Source organism: Dermacentor albipictus, chromosome 9, assembly GCF_038994185.2.
Source record: "Dermacentor albipictus isolate Rhodes 1998 colony chromosome 9, USDA_Dalb.pri_finalv2, whole genome shotgun sequence".
Taxonomy (NCBI): domain Eukaryota; kingdom Metazoa; phylum Arthropoda; class Arachnida; order Ixodida; family Ixodidae; genus Dermacentor; species Dermacentor albipictus.
Genome location: NC_091829.1, coordinates 37,669,291 through 37,691,236, shown reverse-complemented (window position 1 = coordinate 37,691,236; position 21,946 = coordinate 37,669,291). Strand labels below are relative to the sequence as shown.

General features: G+C 49.0%; 1 protein-coding gene across 1 annotated transcript in view; it reads right to left on the bottom strand.

Annotated features, from left to right (window-relative positions):
• The window catches only part of LOC135906459 (uncharacterized), a 71,179-nt gene extending 49,655 nt beyond the window's left edge, over nucleotides 1–21,524 (bottom strand). The window contains exon 1 of the mRNA XM_070525097.1: nucleotides 21,313–21,524. The gene's annotated coding sequence lies outside the window, so the exon portion shown is untranslated. The remainder of the gene's footprint in view (nucleotides 1–21,312) is intronic.
• Nucleotides 21,525–21,946: the final 422 nt, after the last annotated feature.

Here is a 21,946-nt window from a genome sequence, read left to right as displayed (position 1 = left end):
GTGTTTTGCGTTGACACTATACAGCGCCACCACGATATATTTACCTACACTTCCTGCGTCCTCCGCTGCCATCGCAAGGCGTTCACCTGAACTACAAACGTAGGCCGATTATAATCGTTTATAATGGGCCTCATTACTTCGGTACCATTAGGCCTCTAGCCTCCGATATTTATAATCAACCCTGCGGGAACGACGTTACGATTAAACTTGACGTATTGGGCCAGGTCGTGACTTTCTATGGTGCGTGCCTAACAACGCAAATGCTAGGTATGCAGCGCAACGTTTGTCCTCGTCGCGTGACCCTGTTGCGTTGCTACCATTTGTTGTCACCCACGCACCACGCACCTGTTTTCTTTCCTTTACTTTTCCTTTGTTGCCCTGTCCGGTCCCAAGCTGCGTTTTTGTGCTGACATGGCACACCAACTATTCAGGCCTCGCACCCTGTAGCGTTTGCGTTGTTACCCAAGTTAACATTGGAGAGTTTTAGGTTAGGGGACGCAAGCGGCTTGCGTACGCAATAACTACGGGCGACGGTATTGCGCATGCGCAGATCCAGACGTAGGGGTCCGCGCGTGCGCAGTACCGTGACCCCTAGTTCTTGCGCACTCAAGCCGTTTGCGTCCCCTAATCTAAAACTCTCTATTAAGTGGGGTTCTAGCTGGCGCTTGGGATCAGATGCATTTTCGGACCAGCGCGAAGGAACTGCAAATGGACAACCAAGCGCTCGTCCTGTCCTCCTCGTCCCTTGTTCGTCTTCGCGCTGCTTCTAAGATGCGCTGTGAGTGTAGACGACGCCGCAGGTTTCCTTTCGGACCGGCAGAAGTTGCTCCCTCGCGAAAAATGCGCTACATACTGCGGGTGGGCGCCATTGGCGAGTGTTTAAAAAAGGACTGCTTCTGTCATAAACGGAAAAAAAAAATTCGAAAAGTGCCACGCCTCCGAAGAGAAAAACAGCTACGCGCACAGCATCAATTAGACGACTCCGCGCGAAGAAAACCTTGCCGGGGTAAATGGCAGAGCCGGGAGGAGGGTGACCGTAGAAGGAGAAAGAACAAATCTAAATTGGAAAGAGGACACAAGTGCGCAGGCGGCCAGCGCACATGCGCAACCACCACAGCCCCACCCCCCTCCCCGACACACACACTCTCTCTCTCCCTTTTCTCTAATTCCAGGATGGTTTTGAGACAAGAACGAAAAGAAGCGAAGAAAGCACGGTTCGCCCCCATTTGGACGGCGCGCGGTTGCTTTACCGATTGTCTGGCAGTATTTTGCCCCGACGCTCCATGTTGCTCGTTTGTAGCCACTTTCATCCGGCCATTTCTCGCTTTCCCTCGTCTTCTAAATGATGTCTTCCTTTTCTTTTACTATTTCGTTTTGCCGTAGTTTAAGAAAGGCTTCGACACGGTACGTTCTTCCGACTAGTTCGACTGAAGGCGTCGTCGTGGGCCACTCTCCCCCCCCCCCCCTTCACCCCCCAAGCAAACACACCTTTCGGAGAGAAACGAAAAGGAACGAAGCGAGACGTTTAGGCGAGGCGAGCCAAGCGAGAGAGGCGTTGTGTGATGGATCAGGAATGGAGGTGCTTGTAGGCCTATCGATTACACTTTTCGGACGACGCGCAGTCGGATTAATTGGCGGGGGCAGGACGAATAAGCCCAGAGGAGGTGCTGGAGAGGGGGGGGGGCGGAAGTCGGCAATGCGAAATGCGAACTAGCGGGCAGAAACAAGTCGGTATCTTCTACCCAGCGGCGATTACGTCCTACAGACGGACCTCCCTCGGGCGGCAACGCTCCCGAAACGAACCAGAAAGACAAAGAGAACGAATAAAAAAGAACAAAATAAGGTTGTGGACCGGAGGAACTGCACGAAAAACTATACCAACAAGCGCGCGCACGAGAGGTGCATACCTACAAACCCTTCGCTCTCTCTCTCTTTCTCAATTCGCATCCTTCTTTTATTCCTTCCTCGCCATTCTCGACTCGAGGGGAGAAAACGACTCCCGAGTTCCATTTGTTTTGCGGCGCTGCCCGTCGAGTTATCGCAGCGTTGCGCACGTTGATTCGCGAGTTCTTTCTTTAACTCGGCGCTTCTTGTGAGGCTGGTTTTGCACTCGCTTGTCTTCAGCCTTTTCTTTCTCTCCCTTCCACGGGGCGACCGAAACGATAAGAGCTGAGCAAGGGTATCGGAAATAGGTGAGGGGGTGCAGAAAAGGATAGGCTATTCGCTAATTTGCACACTTGGCAAAAAGGAAAGTGAGAAGGATGAAAATAAGAGCTAGAGAAGAGAAGGATGATAGGTGTGTGAGGCAGTGCGCGCTTCTTCCCCCTCTCTCTCTCTCTCTCTCTCTCTCAACGGCGCCAAGTTCTCCGGCAAATCAAAAACGAATCTACCAACAGAGGAGTCGAGCCCCTGTACGGTACGCGGCGGACCATCAACGCAAACAAGAAAAAGAAACAAACACACACACACACACACACCCGTGCGAGGTCTGTGAACTGTGCTTCAACAGCTACGTACCACTGCAACTCTGCCGCAGAGGCACTCTGCGCTCTTTCCGTCTGTCTGTGCGTAAGTTTTCAGAGAGAGAGGGAATGGTGAAAAACATGGAGAGAGAGAGAGAGATAGAGAGAGAGGAAACAGCGAGCCGAGGCGAAGAGGAATCGCAGTCGGCGGCGAAGCCGCGCGGGTCAAATTTAATGCGCCACTTGAATATGAGTAATAACTTTAATTGCGCGCCGGTCGCGGCGGCCGACGTCGGGGGGTCTGTATCTCTCCGTTTCTCTCTCTTTGACTCGGTCCGCGGTGCGTGCGTGTGTGTGTTTTCCGAGCGGGCGCAACAGTGACCAGAGCGGAGGAGGGCTACGGCAGGAGCAACCCGAGCGGTGCGTACACTAAGAAGGAGCAGGTCGGAGAGCTATACGAAACGGAGATCCTGGAGGTACAAGATCGTTTCTACTCGTACATCTGAACGCGTAAATCGTACCCCCCCCCCCTACCCTCCTTCCAATCTTTCCTCCGTCTCTGTTTCTTCTAACTGGCCAGCAAGGAGAACGTCTGGCGTATGACTGAAGATGCGCATGATTACGATTCGCGAGCGTGGCTGCGCGGATTGGGGCCCCCACGTGCGTGCATGAATGCCGAGCGCGCGCTGTTTGGTGGACCGACCCGCCGAAGCTATGGCTGGCTTATAGAAAGAGAGAGAGGACAGCTAAAGAGCTGCTCGAATGCAGCTATAAGAACATGACAAAGAGGCCATGTTTCTGGTTCTGCGTTTTGCTTTCTCCTTGCATCATGTAGCATTAAGGCGTTGCAATCAAGAACATAAGGCACGCGGCGCGCGTAGCCTGGCAATTTTCTTTTTCCTCGTGGAGGCGCATTAGGCATCTATTTTGCGCCCCGAGAAGGGTGCGTATTGGTCGCGGGATCGAGGCCTGTCGTGTTCCAGCAGCGCGGCCCTTCGCCGGAGCGAGCTCTCGGAGTAAGGCGATGCCGAGAGGGTACTACTGTAGTTCGCACTTTATCACCTGAACGCTTCCCGAGAGAGAAAAAAAAAATGCCAGCCTCTTCGTGATTGATGGCTAGAGGCCAGACGTTCAATTGAGCTTTTATGCAGATTGAGCTAAATGTCTCTTCCGCTGTGGGAGAACTTCCGTGTCGCTAACTGAGACCTCCTCGACCTTGAGTCATTTGAACAGACTGTCATGAACACCGCTTACAGCGCTCCAAATATGACGTGGTTGGGATGTAGAGGTAATTTCAGGTTTATACATTCACACTGAGACGCGTAAAGACATATCCTCTTCCGAGTTTTAAACTTTACGCGTATTCCATTAGCCACACGATCGCTTCCCCGCGGACTATGCACGCATCCCTTGAGTAGGGGAACGTTCGACAGGCTACCAAAATTTCGTTCACAGAAGACTCCAAAAAACGGCCTCACCTATCGTCAGCACAGAAAATGGTGTGCGTCCTTTGGGCGGAACTGCCTGTGCAAACGACTGGGCACTTAAGCTTGTTTCAGATTCCGCGCCGTGAAGTTTGCCCATTCTGATGGTGTGGCTTCTCTGCTCCTCTGCGTTATACCTCTCTTTCCTAGTGCAGGGTAGCAAACCGGAAGTTGTGACGCGGTTAGCTTTCCTGCCTTTCCTTTCATTCCCCTCTCCCTCCATACAGACGAAGAAACGTACTGGTACGTTTCGCTCGATTCGTCGACGAGCAAATGGCGGAACCCGAAAAAGCCGTCGGCAACGTTGCGCCGAACACGTCGGCTTTCGTCAAGGCTCCGAGGCTGATAAGCAACTTCGGGCTCGATAAAGTCTTGGACGCGAGAATGCCTGGGAACACTGCTGGCACCACTTCTGCTGTCATCTAGCCCGGCCGATACAGTTGGATTTTGGGCTGGCGCAGCACAACCGGGGTTTGATTGTGTTGTTCATATAGGAGGTTGTGGCCAAGTACTGCACCAGGGTGGCCAATCTTGCTCTGGTGAGGGAGTGCGTTACCGGTTCTGGTCACCGGGACCAGGCCACACTCCAGGCCTGTTTATGCAATTTTATCAACACGCGGATTTTTTTTTTAATCCGGTGGAAAATTGCCGGCACCGGGTTTCGAACCACGGACCTCTTGCACGCGAGGCGGGTGTTCTACCTCTACGCCACCGCTGCATCAAACTAATGACGCAGGACAACGGACGCACACCGCCGTAGCACGCAGTTAAAGGCGCGGACGAGGTAACGAATCCATTCCAACGGGACGTTCCTTTTTCAGCAGACGTTTGGGCGAGTTGGTAAGACATATTTGAAACAGAACAGCGCAGTTTTCACGGAGACAAGCAGGGAAAAAGGACATGGACCAGCGCGGTCCGTGTCACGGACAGCGTTCGTCGGTGTCGTTTCTCCCTGCGTGTCCCCGTCAAAACCGCGCTGTTCTGTTTTGAAGTTCCTTTTTCGCAACTTCCGGTCTGCGCGGTGCTCTGCCTGTGTACCTCATCATCGGTATCAGTAAATCGAGAACGGTAGATAATGAGAAAGGAACAGGATCAAGGAAGACGAATCTTTACCTGCAACGAGTTGGCATAGCTGCAGTGTCTGCGACTATTCAATTCTCTTAAACCTTCTTCTCCAGATAGGACTGAGTTAAGCCTCCTACTTCTAGAGATAGGACTGTGTTAAGCCTCCTGCTTCTCGAGATAGGACTGTCTTAAACCTCACGAACTTCGAGAATTCGACGAAACAACGCGACGATCGGGCGTATACGCATTTCGCTACCGCCACGTGGCCCGACTGGATCAAGTGGAACTCTTCTCCTTTTTTTGAGAGCGCTCCCCATACGGTGAGCTCATGTGTCGACCTTCGTCACCGGGGAAACAGCCATTCGCTCGTGTACACGTATAGTGCAGTTTCCTTCCCCACTCCGTATACTCGACTGTGATAACGCTTTGACCCACATGAAAAGAGTTTTGTTCCACTTCTTACTTTCCATGCTCTCCACGAGAACACGTCTCCCCCTCTCCGAAAACTGCGCCCCCCTCCTCTCACCTCTCTACGCCCTCGCAACTTTCTTTTATCTTGCGCCAGTAAACAAGGCCGCGAGCTCTCAACTGCTCGTCGATATGTGTGTGCGACAGCTTGCCTGTGCCATGCCGAGGGCTGAATCGCGTTTTGAAACCTCTCTGACGTCAGAGGCCGGGACTGAGACACCTGTCCGCGTGGGCACCTGAATGAGTTATGATTGAATAAACAAAATTCGCTGATAGCGATGGCTACCTTCCTTCATTCATTCCTTAATTTATCCCCCGTCTTTTTTTCTTTATCCGTGTGTGTCGTTTCATTGCTTCCTTCAGTGCAGATGCATGTTTCACGTAGTTCTCGCGTTGACCTCCCGTCACACCTTGTGGCCGAAATTGCGTCATTACAGGCAGACACGAATTTATATCGTAGATGTGGGCTTTATGAAGGTATTTAAGAGGGACATTAAGATAACCTGTATTCGTGGTGTATGCTTCTGCGATATCAAAACGGTGGGCTTGTTAAGGCAGAACCAATGGCGGGCGTCGACGCCACGCTGTAGTTCCCCGCGCTACAAATCACCGTGACGTCACCGACTTTGAAGGCGCCAACTCTGCTCCGGTTTATAGGTTATCGGTAAGGAAGGACTGCGTCCCATTCTTAAAGGGCAGGACACTGAACAAGTTCTGATAACTCTTCCTGTGCCAATCTCCCTTCTTTTAATGTCCGATTAGACTGTTCCTTATCGCTCCCCACCTGTAGCACCACCTGGTCTTCGGCGTATCCACAAAAGAAGCAAGTAGAAAAGAGAGTGGGAAACAACCACTTCGTCTGTCCGCGTTATGTAGAAATTGCGTCAGTTGGCGCTCGCGCGCCCTGGTGCTTGTGAACTTATCTCACGTGATTGCGCAAGCCCCTAAGGAAACCATATGCGCAGGAAACCATGTGCGGACGTTCGAGTGGACAAAGTGCAATCGATAAGTCTACCTTGCCGCCCCCCCCCCCCCCACTTGCCCACTACGCGTACTGCAAAACACTTTACGTCCACGGCGGGTTTTATTAGTTGCACGCGACGTTCTAACCTTTGACGCTGTCTCCACTCAACAGGCATTGAAGCAAAGGTCGGGAGTTGGAGAGACGAAATTGGAAAGCCAGCAAATTTGTGTTGCGTAGGCGCAACAGTCAAATGCAGCCAATAGCATTTTGCTGATAACGACATCCTTTATGAGTTCGTTCGTGTGCCCGCAAACTTATCGGCATTTGCTGTCCTTTTACACGCCATAGCAAGTTATACGTGTTTGCAGCAGTTCCTGAAGCGTCTTGTGTGAAGCATATTGTATGTCATATGTGCCTCTGAGACGTAACTTAGGATAGCCAGCAATAATGAGTGTTAGCGCTTTTTTCGGTCGACTTGTCTGATAGATCTGGTATGTCGCACTCGCAATCAGAAAAAAAAAGGAACAAATAAAAACGATGGAGGAGGTTTAAGCTTCGCCTTTAAGAGTGGAATGCGATAGCATTCGAAGATCCCTGACTGCTTTTCAAGCTTCCCGGTAACTCTAGCGTATGTAAGCGTAATGTTTACCAGGAAACGCTGGCCGCGAACACTCTGCACGAAGGCGGGCTTTCTGGTAGAAACGCGGCCTCTTTCGTTGCCCGCGATGCGGCGGAGGCGAGCGCCATCTGGAGGTATGCAAGGAACAGGGCGCGCCGCTCTTGGTCGCCAAGACCCTCGGGTGCCGACGCTCAATATGGCGGACGCCGTGGCTTGTCTATGAATGGTGAAACACTGGAAAAGGGGTTTCGTTGAGTTTTCGCGTAACAGAATTATGTTTTCTCGTATAGTCAAATTACAAGCCGAGGCCATCATATCTGTAGGTTGTGTGTAAGTGGTACTTTACGATTTTTCCACATTAGCTCGAGAAATCCAATTAATTCAGTAGCTTCCTTGGGCCACACAGAGAGTCTCGGTACGGCTGGTTCAAAATCTTTTTTTATGCGAAGCATATTACGAGGGCTCAACCCAGCTCCTCAGGCGCGGCGGTGACCATGAAATCACGTGACACCGTGACGTCACGACAGAGGAGAAGTGGCTTTGGCTCAACTCTTGCAAGACGGGCTGGGTGGGAATCGAACCAGGGTCTCCGGAGTGTGGGACGGAGACGCTACCACTGAGCCACGAGTACAACGCTTCAAAGCGGTACAAAAGCGCCTCTAGTGAATGCGGTGTTGCCTTAGAAACGCGCTGTTTCTAAGGCGTGCGTCTCTTGCTCAGGCGCACATTTCGTTGCCGTGCCGAACGCTGCTTTGCTCGACGCTCACCGCGTCCAATGCGGGGCGCGTAGTCGCTGCCCTGTAGCCCATTGTCTTACACCCCTTGGCGGGTCGACGGGAACGCTGTCGCGTTCCACTCTTGAAGGCGAAGAAGTAATGCATGAGTTGTTTCTTCGTCTAGCCGAACCAAATATAGCCAAGCAACAGCAGTTCACCAGGCTAAACAGTGGTTCAACAACTAAAATAAAGGCTAGTATGCTTCGCATCCTGGGCTTAACCTTACCTAAGCCACAGCCATTTTTTTTTTGCCAGAAACGACGTCCGGCACTGGACGCGAGCCGCCAAGGCCGCATTTTCTGCGACATGGGGCCCTTAACGCCATCGCGTTAAAATAAAATCAAAACGAGGTAGAGGGAGCGAGAAACACGATGAAAGGCGCACGCGTTTATGAATTGTTAAAAGCAACATCGGTCATTCGCTGAGTATACGTCAGATGGAGCCACATACACCATACGTAAAGGCTTTACCAGCTTGCTTACGGTATCTGCGCCTGGCCAGTGAGTTCCTTAAAGTGCACCCGAAGCGGCTTTCATGACCAAGAAGAAAACCTGCGTCAGTGGCACACTGTGCAAACGAAAGAACTAGCGGTAGCATGTTCTTTGAGTGGCAGTATTGTGCGACCTCATATTTGAGTGGCAGTATTGTGCCTCATAACGTCGAGCGTACCGGAATCTTGGAAAAACGCTAACATAATCCTAATCCATAAGAAAGGGGACACCAGAGACTTGAAAAATTATAGACCGATCAGCTTACTGTCCGTTGCCTACAAACTATTTACTAAGGTAATCGCAAACAATGGCTGTGGCTTAGGTAAGGTTAAGCCCAGGATGCGAAGCATACTAGCCTTTATTTTAGTTGTTGAACCACTGTTTAGCCTGGTGAACTGCTGTTGCTTGGCTATATTTGGTTCGGCTAGACGAAGAAACAACTCATGCATTACTTCTTCGCCTTCAAGAGTGGAACGCGACAGCGTTCCCGTCGACCCGCCAAGGGGTGTAAGACAATGGGCTACAGGGCAGCGACTACGCGCCCCGCATTGGACGCGGTGAGCGTCGAGCAAAGCAGCGTTCGGCGCGGCAACGAAATGTGCGCCTGAGCAAGAGACGCACGCCTTAGAAACAGCGCGTTTCTAAGGCAACACCGCATTCACTAGAGGCGCTTTTGTACCGCTTTGAAGCGTTGTACTCGTGGCTCAGTGGTAGCGTCTCCGTCCCACACTCCGGAGACCCTGGTTCGATTCCCACCCAGCCCGTCTTGCAAGAGTTGAGCCAAAGCCACTTCTCCTCTGTCGTGACGTCACGGTGTCACGTGATTTCATGGTCACCGCCGCGCCTGAGGAGCTGGGTTGAGCCCTCGTAATATGCTTCGCATAATAGAATCAGGAACACTTTAGACTTCTGTCAAGCAAAGGACCAGGCAGGATTCCGTAAAGGCTACTCAACAATAGATCATATTCACACTATTATTCAGGTGATAGAGAAATGTGCGGAATATAACCAACCCTTATATATAGCTTTCATTGATTACGAGAAAGCATTTGATTCTGTCGAAACCTCAGCAGTCATGGAGGCATTACGGAATCAGGGTGTAGACGAGCCGTATGTAAAAATACTGAAAAATATCTATAGCGGCTCCACAGCCACCGTAGTCCTCCATAAAGAAAGCAACAAAATCCCAATAAAGAAAGGCGTCAGGCAGTGAGATACGATCTCTCCAATGCTATTCACAGCGTGTTTACAGGAGGTTTACAGCGTGTTTACAGAAGAAATGGGGATAAAAGTTAATGGAGAATACCTTAGTAACTTGCGATTCGCTGATGATATTGCCTTGCTTAGTAACTCAGGGGACCAACTGCAATGCATGCTCACTGACCTGGAGAGGCAAAGCAGAAGAGTGGGTCTAAAAATTAATCTGCAGAAAACTAAAGTAATGTTTAACAGTCTCGGAAGAGAACAGCAGTTTACAATAGGCAGCGAGGCACTGGAAGTCGTAAGGGAATACATCTACTTAGGGCAGGTAGTGACTGCGGATCCGGATCATGAGACAGAAATAATCAGAAGAATAAGAATGGGCTGGGGAGCGTTTGGCAGGCATTCTCAGATCATGAACAGCAGGTTGCCATTATCCCTCAAGAGAAAAGTGTATAATAGCTGTGTCTTACCAGTACTCACCTACGGGGCAGAAACCTGGAGGCTTACGAAAAGGGTTCTACTCAAATTGAGGACGACGCAACGAGCTATGGAAAGAAGAATGATAGGTGTAACGCTAAGGGATAAGAAAAGAGCAGATTGGGTGAGGGAACAAACGCGAGTTAATAACATCTTAGTTGAAATCAAGAAAAACAAATGGGCATGGGCAGGACATGTAATGAGGAGGGAAGATAACCGATGGTCATTAAGGGTTACGGAGTGGATTCCAAGGGAAGGGAAGCGTAGCAGGGGACGGCAGAAAGTTAGGTGGGCGGATGAGATTAAGAAATTTGCAGGGATGGCATGGCCACAATTAGTACATGACCGGGGTTGTTGGAGAAATATGGGAGAGGCCTTTCCCTGCAGTGGGCGTAACCAGGCTGATGATGATGATGATGATGATGATGATGATGATGATTGTGCGACCAGTACTCACCTACGGGGCAGAAACCTGGAGGCTCATGAAAAGGGTTCTACTTAAATTGAGGACGACGCAACGAGCTATGGAAAGAAGAATGATGGGTGTAACGTTAAGAGATAAGAAAAGAGCAGATTGGGTGAGGGAACAAGCGCGAGTTAATGACATCTTAGTTGAAATCAAGAAAAGGAAATGGGCATGGGCAGGACATGTAATGAGGAGGGAAGATAACCGATGGTCATTAAGGGTTACGGATTGGATTCCAAGGGAAGGGAAGCGTAGCAGGGGGCGGCAGAAAGTTAGGTGGGCGAATCAGATTAAGAAGTTTGCAGGGACGACATGGGCCACAATTAGTACATGACCGGGGTTGTTGGAGAAGTATGGGAGAGGCATTTGCCCTGCAGTGGGCGTAACCGGGCTGATGATGATGATCGTGCGAAGCGTCTGTAACGAATAGCGCGGTGGCGACGTCGCCTTCAAGTTTGCGCCCCAGCGTGCCGTGACGTCACTGTGACACGGCAGCCCAAGCATGTCTTAAAAAAAAACAGATAAAAAAGAAAGCCCTTGAAATCTGCGAAGTCACGCTGATGTATCCGCGCTTGGGTTTCGGCGCGAAATTCAGAATTGATTTTTTTTATTCTGTCTCATATTTCATTTAGTGTCCCTTTTAAGAGAAGCCTGCAGGTAAATGGACAGTTGGATCGCTAAGTGGAATACTAATGACCAAGCATGTGAGCAGTGAACATTGATCAGGGAACACTGGTGGGGAAATGCAGGGAAATTTCCGCAACGTACGCGCATAGTTCAAGCCGCACCGCGCAATATGATTGAACATCGAGAGTCCCGTCACCGCCTCTTCTTGTACGTAATGAAGGTAATTTCGGATTGTGCCGTTTGTGCAGGTTTCGCAAAGTTCATAACGAGGCCGCGGTTTGCGGAAAGCGGAAAGAAAAGTAAAAAAAGAAAACCAGTCTTATCGGCACACAATCGTTTGTTTCGAAAGCGCAAAGCGCTGACCAGTGAAGTCCGGCCGTGCCACTATGTAGTGCACTGTCCATTTCTGTATTTCCACTCGTTCTTGTAAGTTTTTTTTTTTTTGAAAATGTGATTCGGGCAACACTGATGCACAGGGCGTCAGATACCAGGACGATATATTGGCCCCGGCGGGGAGGACGAAACAAAGAATAAAAAGAAAAGAAAAAAAAAGGGGGGGTCCCAGTTCTTGTTGAGATACCTAAGGCTCGCCTGCGGGCTTTAGTCACTGTCGCGAAAGTTGAGTAATTTTCCGAGTACTCCGCGTTTACGAAATGTTCCACTACAGACGCGAACCGCCAGTGCAGAGGACACTCAACTGTTCGGGCTAACGGCACATCTAGATTCCTCAAATCCGGGTACAATTTTTCGACGTCATCAGGTGCCCTTCGCTCTGTCACAACACCTTTTCCCAGAAGTACATGTTCATTTTATTTCTTCCACTTTGTTCTGCCACTGAGACTGCCGTCGTATCCACGGGCCTGTGTGAAAAGCACCGGTGAGACAGAGACTGGTTACGAAACTGGCGCTTTTAAGATCGATAAGAGCGCGAAATGTTCCAAGGTGTGCGCCGTTTGCGGTGTCATTTATGAAATACCCAACGCGGGCGGTTCAAGCGCGCACCAACGCACAACACTTAAAGGTACGCTAAAGAAGAACCCTAACGCAGCTTAGACGGATAAAGCGTTCTTTCAAAAGTCTGTTGCCGCTAATTTGGAAATGATAGGTTGATTATTATAAGAGAAAAGGGAGGTCAGAATTTCGGTACTTTTGAATTTCGCGCCGAATCCCCAATGCCGGTACGTCACTGTGACCTTTCTTTTTTAATTTTGGGAAGCTGCCGCAACCAAAACGCGAGACTTGAAGGAAGGGACGGGGACTTCGAGTAAGGTCCCTTCTTTCAAGTCTCGTGTTTTGATTGAGGCAGCTTCCCACAATCATGAATCACCAACTGGCCTGCACCCACACTCTGCTATGTTACGTCACTCTGACGTCACGGATTTCAAACCTTTTTTTGTATTTAGGCTACGTTGGCTCAGCAAAATGTTCCCGAAACTCGCTATGTTTAATCTTGGGCTTCTCTGGAACATAATGCAGTCTATATTGGTACTACTAAAGAATTAACTGGGCCCTACAAGGCGTTGTCGAAACCAGTGACGTCACAGCGAGCTGATACGGGGTGTGCAAGGAAGCGTCGCCACCTGTCTCTTGTTATTGAGCTTTTTCTGGCTTACCGAGCGTCTTATCGTGGTAAGAGCGGTGCCTTTGACGTTGCAGAATAGTTTGCCGATACAGGAGAAAACAATTTGCTCTTTAGTCTCTAAAGTTGGACAATAAAGTTTAGACTAATAAAGTGTTCTTTCAACTATAATTTCGTTAATTTTGTGGTAAGAGTTTAATTACTAGGAAAGGGGGCTTTAAGGCTGACCTGCAACATTTGTCTTCTTTTTTTCATTCTTTTTATTATTTCGTGCCGAAATTATGGCGCCAGTACGCCAGTGCGAGGTCACGTTCGGCCGTCACGTTGCAGCGATACATTAGCACACTTGCTAATTTCTACCTCTGGCTATTTTATAATGCCATGTACTGAAGTGTACAGACCTCTACACTTTTGCTTAGAGCGTTTGAGTATTGCACTGAGAGGCGAAGACAGCGATATTTTCAGTTGCTGCTTGGTTTTACAGACTATGTTCGTGAAGCCACAATAGTGTCACTTGAACCCGTGAGTACCACAGTTTTTACCGCGGTTTACGCAGTCTATTCGCTGCATTGGTATTTACTACTGTTTTTATTCGATGGTGTCGGTGAAGATGTGCTCCGCATTTCAGCCTGTCCAGGAATGACGAAAAAATATAACGGAACACAGAAGAGCTAGAAAACGTGCAACATTCTGCAGCATCTATCTGATTTCTTCTTTATTCGTATCTGCTTGTCTGAACGTGCGTTCATGACCATTTTAGTAATCTTGTCTTACTTTATTACTACTTATGGAAATGAGTATTTGGGTATTTGCTGTGACGAGAGCACGTGTTTGTAAAAAAGTCTTGCTATGTCACTGCTGGCCACGCTTCGCCGCCTGCCAGGTGAATCACACAAGTGCTTTGCGGTAAGGTCGACCAGAAACGCAACTCTGAAATGAACTGAAACTGCTTTGCGGTTCTCTCGGCAAGAGCGTCAACGCCTGTGCAGTGCTAGTCGCTGTCATGAGTTTAAAGGTCGACATGTTTAAATATCTAAACGTTCTCCTGTGGGCATATTGAGTCAACCGGTCCCAATTACGCCCCACTGCGTTCCCTACGGGCAGCAGTTTCGCCATAGCTGCGCATCGCTGGGCCACGTTCGAGCTTTGTGGCGTTTATTAACGCGACAGCGTTAAGGAGCTCGTGTCGCAGAAAAGCCGGTGTCGTCGGCGTCGGCGGCGTTGGTCGTGAGCGATAAATCCCAGCAGGCACTTCATGAATAAAAAACAACTTGCAAGATGGGCTGGGTGGGAATCGAACCAGGGTCTCCGGAGTGTGAGACGGAGGCGCTACCACTCAGCCACGAGTTCGCTGCTTTTGTTTGAACAAAGGGGCTATCGTACATTTTACAAGCGGCACGCCCTCTCCCAACTTACGATAAATGCCGAAAGTTGCGATATTGCCACGTGTTCCTCAACATCAGTACACCGTGGCGATATGTTGGATCAGCCCGCGCTGCAAGTTGGTGGTATACGGTTACGCTAGGAGAATGCCAGCAAACTTGAAAGTAGAAAAAAATCGAGAAGCAGACACGGACAAAGCGACAGGAAGGTGGCTTTGTCAAGAGTTGAATATACCTTTCATTAGGCGTGCTGTGCAACAACGAAAAGAAAGAAACGAAACGTCTCCGTCCGCGGCCAACGTTTCCATAAAGGGAGTTCACGACACGCTGTACCCAGGATGATGAATTGATCAAATAACGGTCACCAATCAAATTAACATCAATTATTCCGACATGTTCACAACGGGCTAACGAGATGTTACAAAATGAGGCAAATACTGCATACCTGCTGACAAATCTAATTTCCAGCTTCCTTTGTATCCTGTTTCTTGGACAAGGAAGGAAAGAAAGAAACAAAGCAATCAAGCTTCACAAAGGAAAAATATGGGAATGGGTTATTATTATAATAAAATTTTTGTGTATATTTCCTCGTACGCTATAATACCGATCCACCCTAAAGCCGCCGATCCATCCTAAAGCCGCGCCACCTCAGCAGAAGGCTCCGGACTATCAATGACCATGTGCCGTACTTCAACGTGGCAAAATTTGCTGGACAGTCTCTAGAAATCATGCAGATGTTTTCATAAGACGTCTACAGAACGTCGTGAGAGAGACGAAAAAGCACGGTTGTTAGACAGCTTGGCGCGTGGTTGACTATACTCGGCACTTGTAATGTACGAAGGGTGGACAGCGCGATTAGAATACAAATAGCCCGGGCGCGCATTGCCTTTCTATGCATACATTCGCAATCCCTATTTCTTGCCCTAATGCTTTTCTCCGCAAGCTTGGCGAGTGGTACAGCGAAGATGGTGCGGGTCTCGGGATTCCTAGCAAGTACACGTGCCGTACAAGCACTGAGGAGCTTAAGTTACACAGTTGCATCGTGTGCTACAAGTAATAACTGCAGAATTGAGCAGTATATGGTAGGTAATTAGGTATTAAGTGATTATCGCACACTTATTGCTGCCTCTAATAATGTGTGCCGAGAAAAAGATCTCCACGGCAGTGTCTTGAAGAAGATTGGCTCTTTCGTCTTGAGCCATATGATATAGCGTGAAGATTTTCGACAGAGCATAGAGGAAAACCTGGCACCGCTGTCTGCGCAGGCCATCAGCGTATATATAACGACTAAGTGTTCATATAGAATGGTGCGTAGTACAGGGGTTTATCTAAGATTAGTCTTTGTGGCTTCGAACATCCTTCACAAAATCCAATTCGCCAGCCCGATGTTCTTTGTGTGACAGTGATAGCATAACCAGAAGTTATTTTCTTTGAAGAAGCTTTAGTTCCGCCCAACTCCGGCCGCCTATTCCAATACATGTAAAATGCAGAAATGATTTTCTGAGATAACCCCTGGACCTATTTTAATAAACTTCGTTGCACTTGAGAGAGAAAGGCACATTCTAGTGCCTGTAGGCAGCAAACGTTTGATGAATGTCTTGAATTTTTCCGTAAATATTACCGAAAATAATGAAGCTTGAAAGCTTCTCCGCTTTAGATTTATTATGAAATGCAGTTTTCAGGATATTGATATCTTTTTTCATTGCTGGGCTACATAGTTGTAACCGTGACGCATAAGCATGACGCAAGACGGGAAGCTAACAGCTGGCCCGTCTCCTTGAAAGGCGCTGCAGAAAAGTACGCTGACCACAACGCAGTTTACAGCGACGTCGGCCAAACTGTCAGCTGCCAGCTTGCTAGCTTTTGCCGTTGCTTGGCGAGAGAAGAGAAAGTTTTTGTCGAGATAGCGGACGACCTGGTGGGAGGGGGGGGGGGGGTAGCTGCGCAGGCACTCCTGGCTATCGCACCGTTGAGCGCGGCCGCTCTTCAGCGCCACAGTCGAATGTTTACGTTTTGCTTCCGCGCTTTTTTTTTTTCAGAGATGTTCTTCCTCGTTGCGTTCTACTTTCGCGCAGTTTCTTGCTGCACTGCATCCGGCTTGTTATTTTACACAGACAGCTGATAGCTGCCGTGACGCAGGTGCACAGTTAAGCGAGCTCGAACATACAGTGGATATCAGCCACGAATGCGGCGATGCGCTAGAGCCACATTCTTGACGTCAGCGTAGCTCCTTCGCGGGCGGCTTTGCGGCAGCGATCGAAATAACATGGTTACGACGCCGATTGCAAATTGCAACTTTAAATAGATATACGTGCCCAAAAGGATAGGAAATATGAAAATATGAGCAGGCACGGGCCATATGCTAAGTATGGACAGCTGGGCTAGTTGGTTATGATTAGCATTATGAAACATAGTTCCAGCGCACATTTGGACGCGGACGAGGAGAGAAAGACAACACGAACGCCGGACTTTAGGCCATATGCTACTCTAGGACGGATTGTTCGTGCAACGCTTATTTTTTCTTCTCTATATGTGCGCATCCTGAAAAAGGATCAGAAAGAAAAGTAAAGAAATGAGAAATTCCTCTTCCCTAAAAGAAACCCGCCGTGGTTGCTCAGTGGCTATGGTGTTGGGCTGCTGAGCACGAGGTTGCGGAATCAAAACCCACGGCGGCCGCATTTCGATGGGGGTGAAATGCGAAAACACCCGTTTACTTAGATTTAGGTGCACGTGAAAGAACCCCGAGCTGGTCAAAATTTCCGGAGTCCCCCGATACGGCGTGCCTCGTAATCAGATCGTGGTTTGTGTCAAAGGGATTGAGGGACGCTCCCAGTAGCTGTATCGGTATGTGAAAAACCGAGCAACACATGTTTATTTCCACGTTCCAGCCTATATGAAGGGAGGGCGGTCCTCGACCGGAACGTCGAAATAAACGTTTTTTAACGTGCATTTTGGCTTAAATGCGTGGCATTCAACTTTACCTGCTCCCACGAAAGTACAGATGCTGTCATGCGTTTCGTACGAGAGGCGTAACGGGACAACTATACACGACCTCCAGCGTGAGAGTCAACGTTACCACAACAATGGATTCTCGATGATTTCCAAACGGCGTGTCATTTTTTTTTTTTTTGTTGGCCACGCGATAGGGACTGCTGCCAATGCTTTTCCTTTTTTTTATTTTCTCAAGGCTGTTCCAGACTGCACTTGGAGATGTTGCCGTTATTATAGGCGCGGGCGTGGGTGAGGGAATGATACCGAAGCATGCCGGGACACGGCGGTGCCTGCGGTTTCCCTCCTCTCCACTTGGCCTTGCGCCCTCTGGTGTTAAAACGCCTTGTCCCTGGAGTGTTTTTTTCGGCGAAACAAGAATGCCCGCCATTTCCTCTGCGGCAGAGATCCGAGCCCCACTTACCTCGGTTTACGTTATTATTAAGCCTTGAAGATAAAAAGGTTTGGAGCGCCAGATAAGATAGCGCCCTCGGTTCCGCTGCTTTGCGAGTAGGGACGTGTAGAAACGGTTTTGAAATGGTGCGGAAAAAAACCGAGCGGTTGCGCCAGGGGGTTTGGTAGCGCTTACGTGGTCCTGTTATGCTTTTCTAAAGGAAGTGCGTAGATGTTTACGGGTACAGTGATTGTGTAGACCAGCTATACGCAGCACATTTTTTTTAGCGCATCTAGTCAATAGATGTTCTGGTCTAGTTACCGGCACGTGGCTCTACACGCTTCATCGACTATTGTCGCAAAGATGTCCGCAGATTATGCATAGAGAAAGAAAAAATTTATAGACAAGCAAAGCAATGTATAAGACATCTATAGACGGTACAAATATAGACGATAGAATGGTGCACTTAATGGAGTTTGGTTTTTCATGTTGGACTGCAGCACGTCTTTCGGAAACTGTTTCTTTCGAGCGAACAGCGAGTAAATTAATCACGAAGGTGGCGAGTTATGAATGAAAACGAATAAGCAAAATGTTGCCGTGGCAAACTCATAATGGTATGTGGTACTTCTATACCAGCTAAATAGCTTTGGAAAGCAGCTACTGTACCGTTCAGTGACTTATGCAACACTTATCGCGTCATTCCCGAAGTTGTTGTTTGCCTTCCACACCAAACAACCAACTAACCAATCAATCAGTCGGGGCCTTTGGGAACTGTTAATCTAGCCAGCTTACAATGGAGCAGCCAACCGCTGTAATATTCTGCAGTTATTCATTTATCTGTCAAATAGAGGCGGTTGGGCAGCGTGGTCAGAATGGCGTGTTGCTGAATATCGTTTCAGAGTGGTATATATTTGATGTTATCGTAGTCATGACAACAGTCACGACCTGCCGCGGAGGCGCTGCTAATTTCAGGAGGTAGCGCGATCAAATCCCGGCCGCGGAGGTCACAGTTCGACGGGCATATGAAAGGGGGAAAAAAAAAAAACGCGCGCGTCCCGTGAATTGGCGCGTTAAATATCCGCTAGTGGTAAAAATTAAGCCGGAGTCGTCCACTGAGGCCTGCTTGATGTTCAAATCGTGGTTTTAGCTCGTAAAACCCCAGAATTCAGACGACGGTCACGATCGTTACTCCAAGAGCAGACGGAGCGCCGGAAACTCAAGTTGCTAGTAAATGCTGAAAGTGCCCTGTTAAACTTCGACAGGCATTGTTATCGGTGTCGACGGTGTGCATTAGAGTAGACCGAAAGTGCTTCCCTCAAACGAACGCGAGACTGCTCGAAAATAGCCATGCATGGGACAAATAGTTTACTTCCCCAAGAAAGGTGCATGCATTGCCTGTCGTTCCGGAAGCCTACCTACTTGCGTCACATACTACGTCACACACCACCCTCTCACGCGACATGGTCTCGCTATATAGTATACATATACCGGCGCTATCCGGATTCGTTCGAAAGCTGTCGCGGTATGGTAAGTATACTAACTGCGGCAAATCGCTCTGAGGACACATAGCCGCGCCATGAAGCAAGAGAGACAAAGAGGCGGCAATGCACCCACGTGCCTGCTGCGCTAAGTCATGTTATGTGTGCGCAAAATTCTCCCGGAAACGGCCTGTTTACAAGCGATAAGGAAAGTGATCCGGAATGCCACGGCGTGGCAAGCCTTTATCTGTGTGCGCAGCCCAGGAGAAATTCTATAAGTGACGAGCGAAACAATGAACTCAACTCGGAGAATGTGGACACGTTGCTTTGAGACATCGTAAAGAATGTAAGAAAAAAAAAGAAGTCGCAGTTTCGCCCGAAAGGCGAAGCATCAATTACGATAGCAAATTAGTAGACAGCTTTGCGAAGTAAGGGTGGTAGTTTTATCTGCTTATATGCGGCAGATAAAACTTCGATACATTCGCTTACTAACTGAATTAACAAGCATGGTGCCAGCGTGGACAAGCCAACATGAACACTTCGCAATCGATGAGCGCAGACACTTGCTGTCAAAACGCTAATGAGGGATCAGGAATCAAAGACGAGTCGAAAAGGATCTAGCTGCGATTGCGAGGTAGAAGTGGAGCTGCAGATGTGCATGTAATGAGCGCAGAACAGATAGCCGGCGTTCCATTAGATTAACAGCATTGTTAAAGATCATCGAGGCCGGGTTTCTAGACGCATAATTAGATTGTTAAGGCGTTTACTAGATCGGACTAGGAGCAGCCCAGCGGCGATTGTCGAAGCGGGGCATGGACTCCGAGCGCCAGCGGTATTCCCAAGCAAAAGCGCTGGAGAGGACGACCCACCATACCGTTCCAATCCTTGTCTCCAAGATTATGAATTTTTTCCCGCGTAATGTAGTTTCGATTGACCCGAAACAAGCTTCTATCAAGATTACATATCTTCTGTATTACATAATCTTTGTAATTGTAATAATGTCTAATAATAACAAGTTCGATTGATTGATTGATTGATTGATTGATTGATTGATTGATTGATTGATTGATTGATTGATTGATTGATTGAGATCGATCTCCGGGTTTGACCATTGTCGGCCTGCACGGAACTTAATTATGCAGATGTTAAATAACTTCAGTATAGTGCAAGGCTGTGCAATACGCGGCAGGTGATAGAGCACGCGAAATGCGGCAGAGAGCCAACGTGCTTGAGACCCCCAACTGAAGCAACGAGTCATGCCTGAAGTTTAATGAGAGTGCTATTGATAGAACCCTACCTACGTTGTCAAAGTTCGTGACGGCATATGTGAACGGCAAGATTTTAAAAACCTAGGAAATGTTAATTTGTCTACAAGCGTAATCAGCGCGTCGTACAAAACACCGCAGCCAAATTTTTTTAAACCATGCGGCAGACAAGGTCACATGGCGATGTACAGACAACGAGCAATATATGCTAAGCGTTTGTCGCAACGAAGGCAGCCAGCCGTACAGCTATCTTGCGCGTTGTTTACGTTCCAAGAGTCGCTAGCATAACGCCACGTTGCGAAACCATGTGCGCTCATCCTGCCGTAAATTACTCGCCCCCCTTCGATTAACAAAAAGTTGTGCGAGAGATGTCAACGCCCACTCGTGCAACAATAAGTTCGTTCACATAATGGTCGGCTAATGCAGCGTATCGCTATTACCTGGCAAAACTGAAAACACCGGTTTCAGTGGCACACAAAGGACGCTGCGCGAACGGAGGCTAGTAAAGAATGTTTTTTAAAGAATGTTTCCCGAACGAATGTGTGCCGCACTCCAGAGGATAAGCAACAACAGCACGAACAAACGAGAGACACACAGTATACAGTGAGATTGCCGGAAAAAAGTACAATAAAAATTTACGTATCTAAATAAATTAAGAAACGTTGCCAAATATCTACGTAGGGAGGCATAACATATCAGTATTTTTTTTCTCGTGAATAATTTATGGCTTGAGTGCCCATTAAGCAATCAAGTGATCTGATAAGCCCAATCCATTGCTCGTTCTAAACGATGGACAGCTAGTTGGGAAGCAAAAAGAAAATGCACAGGAAACGGAAGTTCTACAAGTCCAGGGCACTGGCGCATACAATAAGAAGACAAGCGCTCAGATACCTGTTGTACGCGCAAAGACTAACCGGGTCGGTGCACGTGCCTGAGCAGCACAACATGGTCACGTCGTCATCGCGTTACACGTCACCCCTCCCCAAACACTTGCCACGCCCACAACGGGAATGCTCGGGCCCGTTGCGATTACGAGGTGCCGTCCGACACACGGGGAGATCGAGCAGCAAGAGAGCGACAAGCGCGGCGACAACACGAAAAGCCGACACCGGAACAAGACTCACGATAGCTTGATAGCCGCCATTCACTCACTCCTCCGCGGTGTGGACGAAGCTCGGCCGCACAGTGCTAGGGGGACAATCCATCGCGACGTCAAGGCGATATGCAGGTTGTGTATACAGTCAACACACACGCACAAACACACACACAGTCAAATCAAGTCGCAGTCGAAACCAAAGTCGTTACGCGAGAAAAATCCGTGGCGGCTGCGACACCGTTCGTCGCGCCGGGCGTGTAATGCTTCGTCAGGGATGCTGGATCACACCCGACGCACGTGGTCCCAGCGGTCTTGGCGATCGAGCAACAACGCGAGCCTCTCTCTCTCTCGTTCGCTCTTTCCCTCTCTCTCAGGTCGGGTCTCGTGGCCTCCTTGCCGAAACGTCCTCGTCGCGTACGCGGGCTCCAGGGAGTCCCCAACGGCGGCTCATCGGAGTCGGTCGCGTAACGGTCTGCCCGTCGACGTACGTCCAGGGCGAAAGAAAAGAAAATGCGAGCGCGACCGAACGGAGGAGGAGAGAACGAAAGAGAGAGAAGGAAGGGCGCGAGGAGTTCGCGAGAGTGCCACTACGCTCGAAAGGAAAGGGATTCTTCTACAGTAGGCGGTGGATACGCTTTCGTACAGCTTTCAAAAAGGACGCG